This window comes from Triturus cristatus, chromosome 6 (assembly GCF_964204655.1).
Source record: "Triturus cristatus chromosome 6, aTriCri1.1, whole genome shotgun sequence".
Classification (NCBI taxonomy): domain Eukaryota; kingdom Metazoa; phylum Chordata; class Amphibia; order Caudata; family Salamandridae; genus Triturus; species Triturus cristatus.
The window spans coordinates 275,292,229-275,302,127 of record NC_140589.1 but is presented as its reverse complement, the minus strand read 5'-3'; the positions used below and the strand labels follow the sequence as shown (position 1 = coordinate 275,302,127).

The 9,899-nt window shown below is 44.1% G+C and overlaps 1 pseudogene; it reads right to left on the bottom strand.

The window, feature by feature from the left end:
* Positions 1-673: 673 nt before the first annotated feature.
* LOC146816758 (small ribosomal subunit protein eS1 pseudogene) overlaps positions 674-9,899 on the bottom strand; it is a 30,174-nt pseudogene continuing 20,948 nt past the window's right edge.

Genomic DNA, 9,899 nt, shown 5'->3' with positions numbered 1-9,899 from the left:
TCATGTCTTTAATGATTGTTTATGTGCCGGATGGGGCACCTTCCTGCACATGAACAACCATTCATGGCAATTTACTGTTTCTATGTGTACTGCACAGTGCAGCACACATAGAAACAGCAAAATGAGGAGAAATAAAGCATTTCTCCTTGTTTCACCATGTTCATTTTGGCACTGCTTCCCATTCACGCCACCCTTGTAAATAGGGGGCAGTGTCAAAATCAATGGGTGTTGTGGCAGAACGCCAACTACAATACCCATTACCCACCCCTTTCACACTAAGTGTAGCGTGAAAGGAAGCCTTATTTACAAGGCGGCATTAAGCCACGTTAAGCGGCTTAACGTCGAGTTGTAAATAAGGTGAAGCCCCAATCGCAACGGGAATGTCACAAAAAGTGATGCTCCTGTGGCGGAAAGGGCATGTAACTATGCCCCCAAGTGTTTTTCACAGCTCCACTGTTATGCTACCTGGACCCCATGTTGCTATACATTGTTGAGGCTGATGCCTCACATTTCATGGTAGACGAGTGACTGTGTGGCTGCACATTGCACATGTGACAGTTCAAATGTTAGAAATTAAGGGGTTTATTTACAAGCCTCTGTCCCCGCCGGTACGTCACTTTTTCCCATATTAAAAATGACGCACTGGCAGCGCAAGGGGCTTGTAAATAAGCCCCTAAGGGTTCTTGACAGCATATTCTTTTCTTTGAATCTTCTTGATCAGCCTCTGCAGATACCAGGACAGACGTATTCCCTTTATCTGCAACAGGATGGATAGTACAAGTGTGCTGGATTAGTAATCCTGCATTGTCCTGATGTTGACCATGAAAGGCAATATATATGAGTTAAAACATGTTGGTTTACTTCTGTAGGTGGGGCCTGTATGGAAACGGGTAGGATATTACAATGGGAGCCTTACTTCATACAAATAATTGTAACTCTCTCTTAAGCTTCCTCTCAAGCCTGTAAGGTATATTGAAGAAATATAACTTAATATGGATCTTAATCAATATCAATACAAATAACGGAAATTTGCAACCACATGTATATCTCTAAGCACTGGAATAAAAACAGATGCAAGTGCAAATGCATGTACGCTTCACTTAAATATTTTGGGGAAATGTGAAAATTGCAAGTGTAACACATTGATTCTCATCTGAAACATGTAAGACTTACACGATATTTTTAAAAACATTGTTTTTAGTCTTTTAAACATTGTGTGATATTGTGTTCATTTTAGTAAATCCACTTTTAACCTCACATTCTATCGTACCGCACCCTTACCGCTGTCAGACGCACATTCTCCCCGGTCCACCACCGATTTTTCGGATTGTGTGGAGGGAGTCACGTGCAACAAAAGGGGGCCGGCACTTCCGGTCCAACCCCCCAATCAGTTTCAAGCAAAACAAGTTAAAAGACGATGCCCAGCGCAACGCGCAGCAGACGCGCTTAAAGCAACGGTGAGAGCGAGAGCAAGAGCGCCTGCTGGTTACGTTAGAGGAGCGCCTGGCAAAGGGCCCTCTGTGTTATTTAAACCACTGTTTGACTGCTAGTTGGAGCGCCTGGTAAAGGGCTCCCAACGTCGCTTTCAGTAAGACTTACACGATATTTTTAAAAACATTGTTTTTAGTCTTTTAAACATTGTGTGATATTGTGTTCATTTTAGTAAATCCACTTTTAACCTCACATTCTATCGTACCGCACCCTTACCGCTGTCAGACGCACATTCTCCCCGGTCCACCACCGATTTTTCGGATTGTGTGGAGGGAGTCACGTGCAACAAAAGGGGGCCGGCACTTCCGGTCCAACCCCCCAATCAGTTTCAAGCAAAACAAGTTAAAAGACGATGCCCAGCGCAACGCGCAGCGGACGCGCTTAAAGCAACGGTGAGAGCGAGAGCAAGAGCGCCTGCTGGTTACGTTAGAGGAGCGCCTGGCAAAGGGCCCTCTGTGTTATTTAAACCACTGTTTGACTGCTAGTTGGAGCGCCTGGTAAAGGGCTCCCAACGTCGCTTTCAGTAAGACTTACACGATATTTTTAAAAACATTGTTTTTAGTCTTTTAAACATTGTGTGATATTGTGTTCATTTTAGTAAATCCACTTTTAACCTCACATTCTATCGTACCGCACCCTTACCGCTGTCAGACGCACATTCTCCCCGGTCCACCACCGATTTTTCGGATTGTGTGGAGGGAGTCACGTGCAACAAAAGGGGGCCGGCACTTCCGGTCCAACCCCCCAATCAGTTTCAAGCAAAACAAGTTAAAAGACGATGCCCAGCGCAACGCGCAGCGGACGCGCGCAGCGGGCGCGCCGCCGGCGCGCCGAAGGCGCGCCAAAGGCAAGCCCGTCTGCGCCCGTCCGCGACGGGCCGGGACCAGGGGCCATACCCCCTGTACAAACAGGCAGCCCCAGCCAAGGTAATACGAACCACCGCATACACTACTCCAGCGATGAGCTTAAAAGCCTCAATAATAAAACAATTGATAACCCAGCACGATGCACACGAATGGGACCGGTAAACACCTCAGGCCCCTTCGGCTGCATTAATTGCAGATGGGAGAGTATGAGCTGGCTCGAGCCCACTACAATAAATACCCCAAATTTTATCCTGAAATGCATCTACATCAATGCCAGATCACTTCCCAGACATGCTACGGACATGTGGGACATCCTGACTGAAATCAACCCTGACTTAGCTTTTATAACAGAAACGTGGCTTGATCACCACAGCGCCCCCGATATTGCAACTGCCCTCCCAAATGAGTATAAAATACTTCACCTGAACTGGACAGAAAAGAGAGGCGGGGGGGTAGCTTTATTATTCAAAGACTCCCTCTCCTGCAGACAGGAGGCAATCACACAGGTCAATAGTCATGAAGCTATGGCCTTCTCGGTATCCATAAACACCAACATTCTGCTCGGAGGAGCAATAATTTACAATCCCCCAGGCAGTACGTTGGATTTCTGTGCCCAGCTCCTTGCACAAATCATGCCAGTCTGCCTGAAAAATAAAAATTTCCTGCTGATAGGTGACTTCAATATACACTATGATAACGGTAACAATGCCCTTACTAGACAATTACTAGAGGATATGAAAATTCTACAGCTCACTCAGAGAATCGATAAGCCCACACATACAGCAGGACACACATTAGATTTAATCTTTTCTAATATAGACTCCATTGAAATTAACACTATAAAACCAATGATCTGGACAGACCATTCCTTAATCGAGTTTTCGTTTAAATTATTTTCCAAAAAATCAAAACCTCGAACTTGGATTTCATCTAAAACAAAGAGCTGGAAAAGATTCTCGATCGAAAAATTTCAGCAAGATTTTTCACACCCAAATACAACTATCATCGACCCGAATGACGAAGTAGAGTTACTCCAGTCTAACATTAGTAAGGCTCTTGATCACTGCTCTGTCACCCAACACAAAAAAAGATCTACTAGATCTGAGAAATGGTATGGACAAGAACTAAAAACAATGAAAAGAAAATGCACACTATACGAACATAGATGGAGACTTAATAAAACCGACGACGCCAGAGCCATCTACAAAAAAGAACACACACTCTATAATAAAGCTATTAGGAAGGCAAAGAAGGAATACTTCTCGCACAGAATCATAGAAAACAAAAACTCCTCGAAAGAACTCTTCAAAATTGTCAAAGAACTATGCAGTCCCATGGGTCTCTCATCCAACCTCCCTCCTTCTCAAGAAAATTGTAATAAAATCAATGATTACTTTTGCAACAAAATAGATACAATCTACACCTCATTTTTAAACACCAAGTCGATATACATAGAACCTCAGGGACCACCCTCCCTGCAGGCTAACTGCCTCAATTTTGGCCCCTTCTCAGAAGAAGAAGTGAGTAAAGTCATGTTAGAGATAAAATCAGGCTCCCCCTCAGACCCATGTCCTCATTTCATTTTCTCACAACTGACCCCGATAATATGTCCGGCAGTTACAAAAGCTTTGAACTCCTCCTTAAATCTTGCCGAATTCCCCAAAATCTGGAAGAATGCCATAGTGACCCCTCTATTAAAAAAAGTGGGAACTGATGTAAACAATCCTGCAAACTACCGACCCATTTCCCAACTCCCCTAAGTACTTGAAAAACTGGTCAACAGACAGTTGTCCCACTTCTTAGAAATCAATGATTTATTGGATATATCCCAAACAGGGTTCCGAACAAACAATAGTACGGAGACAACCCTCCTAGCTGTAACAGACAACATCAGAACCATGGTAGATCAAGGGAAAACAGTGGCCCTGATACTTTTGGACCTCTCGGCGGCTTTCGACACGGTACCCCACAATCATCTACTAGAAATCCTAGCAGCAAAGGGAATTCGGGAAAAAGCTTTAGGATGGCTACAGTCCTTCATCCAAGATAGGACGCAATCAGTACAGATGGGTGATTTTCAATCCCCTCCCCGGAACATCAAGTATGGGGTCCCACAAGGGGCCTCGTTAAGCCCCACCATGTTCAACATATTTGTGTCCTCACTGGCCAAAATAGGGCGAAAATGGGGTGTCGAGATCTGCTCTTATGCAGACGACACCCAACTGATGATCTCACTGGATGAGGAGAATGACCCCAAAGGCAGATTACTCAACTGCCTTACTGATTTAGCCACCTGGATGCATAGTCATTGTCTGAAACTCAACGCAGACAAATCTGAAATAATGCTATTTGGCAGACATTCCCAGCTATGGGACAACAGCTGGTGGCCTACTACATTAGGCACCCCCCCAGACCCGACTCCAACTGCCAAGAATCTAGGGGTGTCTTTAGACACAGCTTTAAGCATGAAAACCCACGTATCCACAACATGTGGTAAAGGCTTTGCACTTTTAAAAATGCTGAGGAGAGTCTTCCCCTGGATACCATTGGACTGCAGAAAGATTCTGGCCCAATCCCTACTAATGAGTAGGTTAGACTACGGAAACTCTCTGTTTGTAGGAATGAATGACTATCTTTTCACTAAATTACAAACTGTACAAAATGCCGCAGCTAAGGCAATATGTAATAAAAGAAAATTTGACTCAGCCAAGAGCTGCATGAGGGATTTGCATTGGCTGCCGATTCGACAAAGAGCTCTATTTAAGCTACTTTGCACAACATATAAAATACTACATAATACAGGCCCGTGCATCCTAAAAAACAAAGTCACACTCTATTTCCCATCCAGAAATCTACTTTCTCAATCTACTGCTAGAGCCAGAACCACACGCGTCAAAACCGCAAAGATGGGAGGGCGAGCCTTCTCCCACCTGGCGGCTAACAGTTGGAACAATCTACCAGTGCACCTCAGACTAATAACTAATTACCTATCCTTTAGGAAACAGCTAAAAACGTTCCTCTTCCCTAAACCCGACTAAAAACGTAATCATTTGGCACTTCCCCGCATTACCTACACACTTTTGTCTGCAACAATAGCGCCGTGATATCCCATTGGGATGATTGTTTGCGCTTTATAAGCACCCCATAACATTAACATTAACATTAAATCTAACATTTACACTATATGAGACAAATGTTTAGAAAATTTGAGACCAATAACAAAATTGAATTGAATAAAAACAAATAGCTAAAGTAAATGAAGGTGTTAACCCACCCCCTTCACACTTGTTACATGAACAAATCACATTATATTACTTAAAAGTGATCTTAACCAGTGTGAGGTACTGAGACCTGAGAGGACTGTGGTAGCTTTCCCAGCAAACCCTGATGAAATTCGTGTTTTTAGCTCTACTAATGAAGGATAATATCCAGAAACATGTGTATAGAGATTTACAGCACTAACCTGCACCAACTTTGGTGAAAAACCACAGCTAATATTCAAGTAAGCATTTACAGTGAACTACATTTACCACAATGCTAAGGGGCAGACTGTGCTGGGAGGTGTGGCAGTGTGCTCCCATCCCCCTTCAGCCCTGCAGGAGTGTTTGCACACTGTGATGAGACTTTACACTGAAGGCTCAATAAACAGCACATCTTGAGAAATGCCTGGCAAAGGCTATTGAAGTCCTGTGACTAGCAACAACAGTTGGTGCTGGGGTAACGCCAGCTCAACACGTTGTTATTTGGAGATGGATGGCTTGAATTAGAGTTTGGTGGTAAAAGAAAATCCTATGTTTTACATTTTTTTAAGGCAATGGCTGGATCTGTATAAGAAGTAAGTGACTGAATTTCCTCTACTATAGAATACATGTGGTTGAGAAAATCAAGCCCTGAATGTTTGCAATGGCTAGTGAGCGCTGAGCAAGAGCATCCCATGAAGTTCATACTATAGCATTGGGACTCCATTTGTACTTCCCCACTAGAGGCTGTTCTGTAAACTTTCTAGAATCAAAAATATCTTCTCAAAAGCAACCACAGTAAGTGCCTACACATCCTGCTTTTCATCTCTCTTAGTATTACCTTCTACAAAATGGAGTATTGTCCTCCTCCTTATGCTTCTTCGGCATGGTCACTCACTGAGCTGTTAACAGTTTGATTTAGAGAGGGGTGTTAATAGGTCGTTTGCCAATAAATTGCAAATCACCCACCTTCCTCTAGAGCCATCACCTCACTTTAAGTGCTTTAGAAGAGTAGGTGACGACGCAAGCACCAGCTCTGACATTGCAAAAAAACTGACGTCCAAAGGTGACATCACTGCAAATGCAGGTGAACCAGCCTTCCTATTTAAGGTGTGTCAAGCCATGTTCTTAGGTCAAAGTATTTGGCCAAGAGTTGTTCTCTGGCCAGATCACATCATGACCTGATGAAACAGGTTCAGTTTGAGTTACTTACAGTAAAGAGTCCATCCTCTATGGGATGATTCAAAGTTAGACACTACTCTTGGAATCACTGGGAGGAGAATCTAAGGAGCAGTACAAGGGACAGGCAAGGCAAGGAGAGAAAGATATCTCTGAATACCACTCACCTGGTGGAGCACTCTACAATTTAGGAGCTAAGTTCATACAGGTATGACAACCTTCCACTCTTTCTGATACTGTCCTTTCTGTGCAAAACAATGTACACACAGGGCTGACCGCAATACAGGAACGATTCCCCCTTTTCACTCTGCACGAGAGCACCATTGCACAGACACACACATATAGCACTGTGCTGCCTTTTGGCTGGGTACAGGCTATACAGATAACACATACAATGAAACACACACAGAAAGCACTCAGGGAGCCATAACATTCTTTTTCATCAGGGACACCCAGCCTCCTCAGTGAGGTTCAGGCCAAGACTTGTACCCCTCTTCTTAAATCAGCAATAAACACAGACTGGTTGCAAGCTCAGTAGGACACCTATGATACAGGAGTACCAATTTGGATGAATCCCTGCACCTAACAAAGCACCTAGCACTTTGTTGGTGAGCAACAAGCCATACTCAAACAGAGCACAAGTCAGGAGAGATGCAACACGACTGACATGAACTAGAAAAAATATCCAAACTGCCAGAATAATAGAATGAGGAACTGGTTGTCATTGGGACATTGTGTCACTGAACTTTCAGCTCTACATTCAATTTCCCACAAGCTGTGCTACCTCACCATGTATCCGTTCAGATGTTCTAATGGCAAGTTTTGCTACTGTCAACTCAAAGACATAGATTTCGAGGAGTATATTCTAGGGACTCATTGCTTGCATTGTAGAGCTAGTGTTGAGTTAGTAGTTCTGCACCATCAGTTGCACCAATTGAGCAGCAAAAAAAAATGTGTGTTTTTGCAAAATGTTACTGCTGCACTGGCCAGCTAGCGAAGTTGTTCTTTTTTCACTCCTAGTGCAAATGGGGAGAGGAATTGGCCTAACGGCTAGGGCACTCTACCCCGGACCTGGGGGACTGCGTTCGAGTCTCGGTAATGAAGCTGAACATCCTGTGATTCTGGGCAAATCACCTAATCGCCCCGTGCCTAACAAAGAATGAATGTGTGTCCTCATGTAACGTAACTGGTGGTATGTAAAGCGCTCTGATACCTGATTGGATTCGGGTCAAGTTCGCGCTATATAAAACTCTGCAAAAAACAAAAAAAATTAAGTTGCAAAGTGGCACCAGGGAAGGTACAAAACCCCATTTCATTGTCTATTCACACAAGTAGCACATTATTAATAGGCCTGGGTGGTGAACTCCGCTCCATTTGTGGGTTTTGCAGAGTTTTCTGCACTCTGCAGAGCCTGCTGAGTTCCAAAAGTTGGCGAGTGTGAGCGAGTAAAATCCAACGCTAGACCACCTCCAAGTGAGATCTCACAACGCAGGCGGTTGCAGATAGTCACGGCTGCTTGCGTTCAGAAACCATCCATTCGTGTTGAGGAGGCTGCCGCTCGAGTAGAAAGCCTTCTCGAGCCACAGAAAGAAGCAGCACCCTGTTGTGCTGCACAAGATGCCATTCACGCTGGACAAACACCAGGCACTAAAAATCATCTCGAACGGCGCAACCTAACACACTCCACTGCTTGCAGAACTCCGCCTGACGTGGCTTAGATTTTTGGCCACTTAGCGGAGTTCTGCTATCGAGGCCTCATTATGAATTGCAAAAATGTAACCTCATGTATGCTTTTTACAAAATGTCATTTGAAGAAAGCATGGCAACGGTCACAAGGCTTAATGTACAAGGCAACTGTTTCCACCTATATAAAGACAGTTTAATATTCATTTGATATTAGTTTATTTTATTTTATTTGATGAATGTATGAAGCAGAACACATCATGTAAACCAGTTGCAGAAAGGAAGTTTAGCTCAGGACCCAAAACGCATGTCAGAGAATGTGAGAGCTGTAACTTTGCCCAAGAACTGTTATCTGTAGCTGCCTGTAACTCAAGCCCATCTTTGGGCTGAAGACTTGTTTTTGTGTGTCCTGCTATGCACATCATCTTCTTACAGACAGTGCATTCCAGCCCTGACATGAAAAGAAAAGGAGCAGCTGGGCTCTCGGGGGAATGACTTGTATAGATCACTCTAATCCCACTCCTCTGTGTGTTTCTGAAGGCATGTTCGCCAGGTAGTTTGCTAAAACACTGGTCAATGCCTTTGCCAAACTTTGATTTTGGCTCCTATCGCTTTTTGAAAACACAATTTCAAACAGAACGAGTCAGAAGAGAAATGATGAGCTTTAATTTAACAAAGAATGTGACATGGGGGGAAGTTGGAAGAGATCAGTGGGGAGAGTTGGAAAGTCGATGTATCCTTTGGAAGAGGAAGCAACATTCCAGACAATAACTTAAGGTCATTTAGTCCCCTTCAGCAGCAGTTGGCCACTGCTCCTCTGTGCTAACACACAAGCACTACAGCAGACAGAGACAGTTCAAAAATAAGCGAGAGTACAGGGGAGGAGAACACAACACACATAATTCGTGTGTTATCAGTGAAAGGAAGGGGAAAGACCAAAATGCAATGTCTGATGTGCTTCCAAGAGAACGTCAGACTGCCTGTGCTTCAGATACCGTTCTGAAGGGAATCCCAAGCGCCACGCCTGGCTGCCTGGAGTAGCTTGGGGTCAAACTAAAGCAATGCATTCTTTGAAGGTGCTCTGGCATCCCTCTGTTTGCAATTGTTGGGATATGTAATGATGAACATTATTATGAATATTTAGCAGTATGATAATCACTTGGCGTGTCAATTGTCCCTAAGTGAAATAGGGCCACCGCGTCGGGACAAAGTTAGTTTTAAGTCTGGCCCAGAGAAGCTTTAACTGACCTCAGCCTTATGTTTTTAGTGAAGTTAATAGTATATACATTCATGGTGAAAAGTGGCCTTGTCCTTGCCTCTCTATAGGCCTAATTACAAGTCGGACCGCCGACTCAGGGGGCGCAGCAGTGGCAGTACAGTCACTTCCACACCAGCGGTCCAACCGCTCTGTCACAATTAGGGTGGTCGGACCACCATTGCT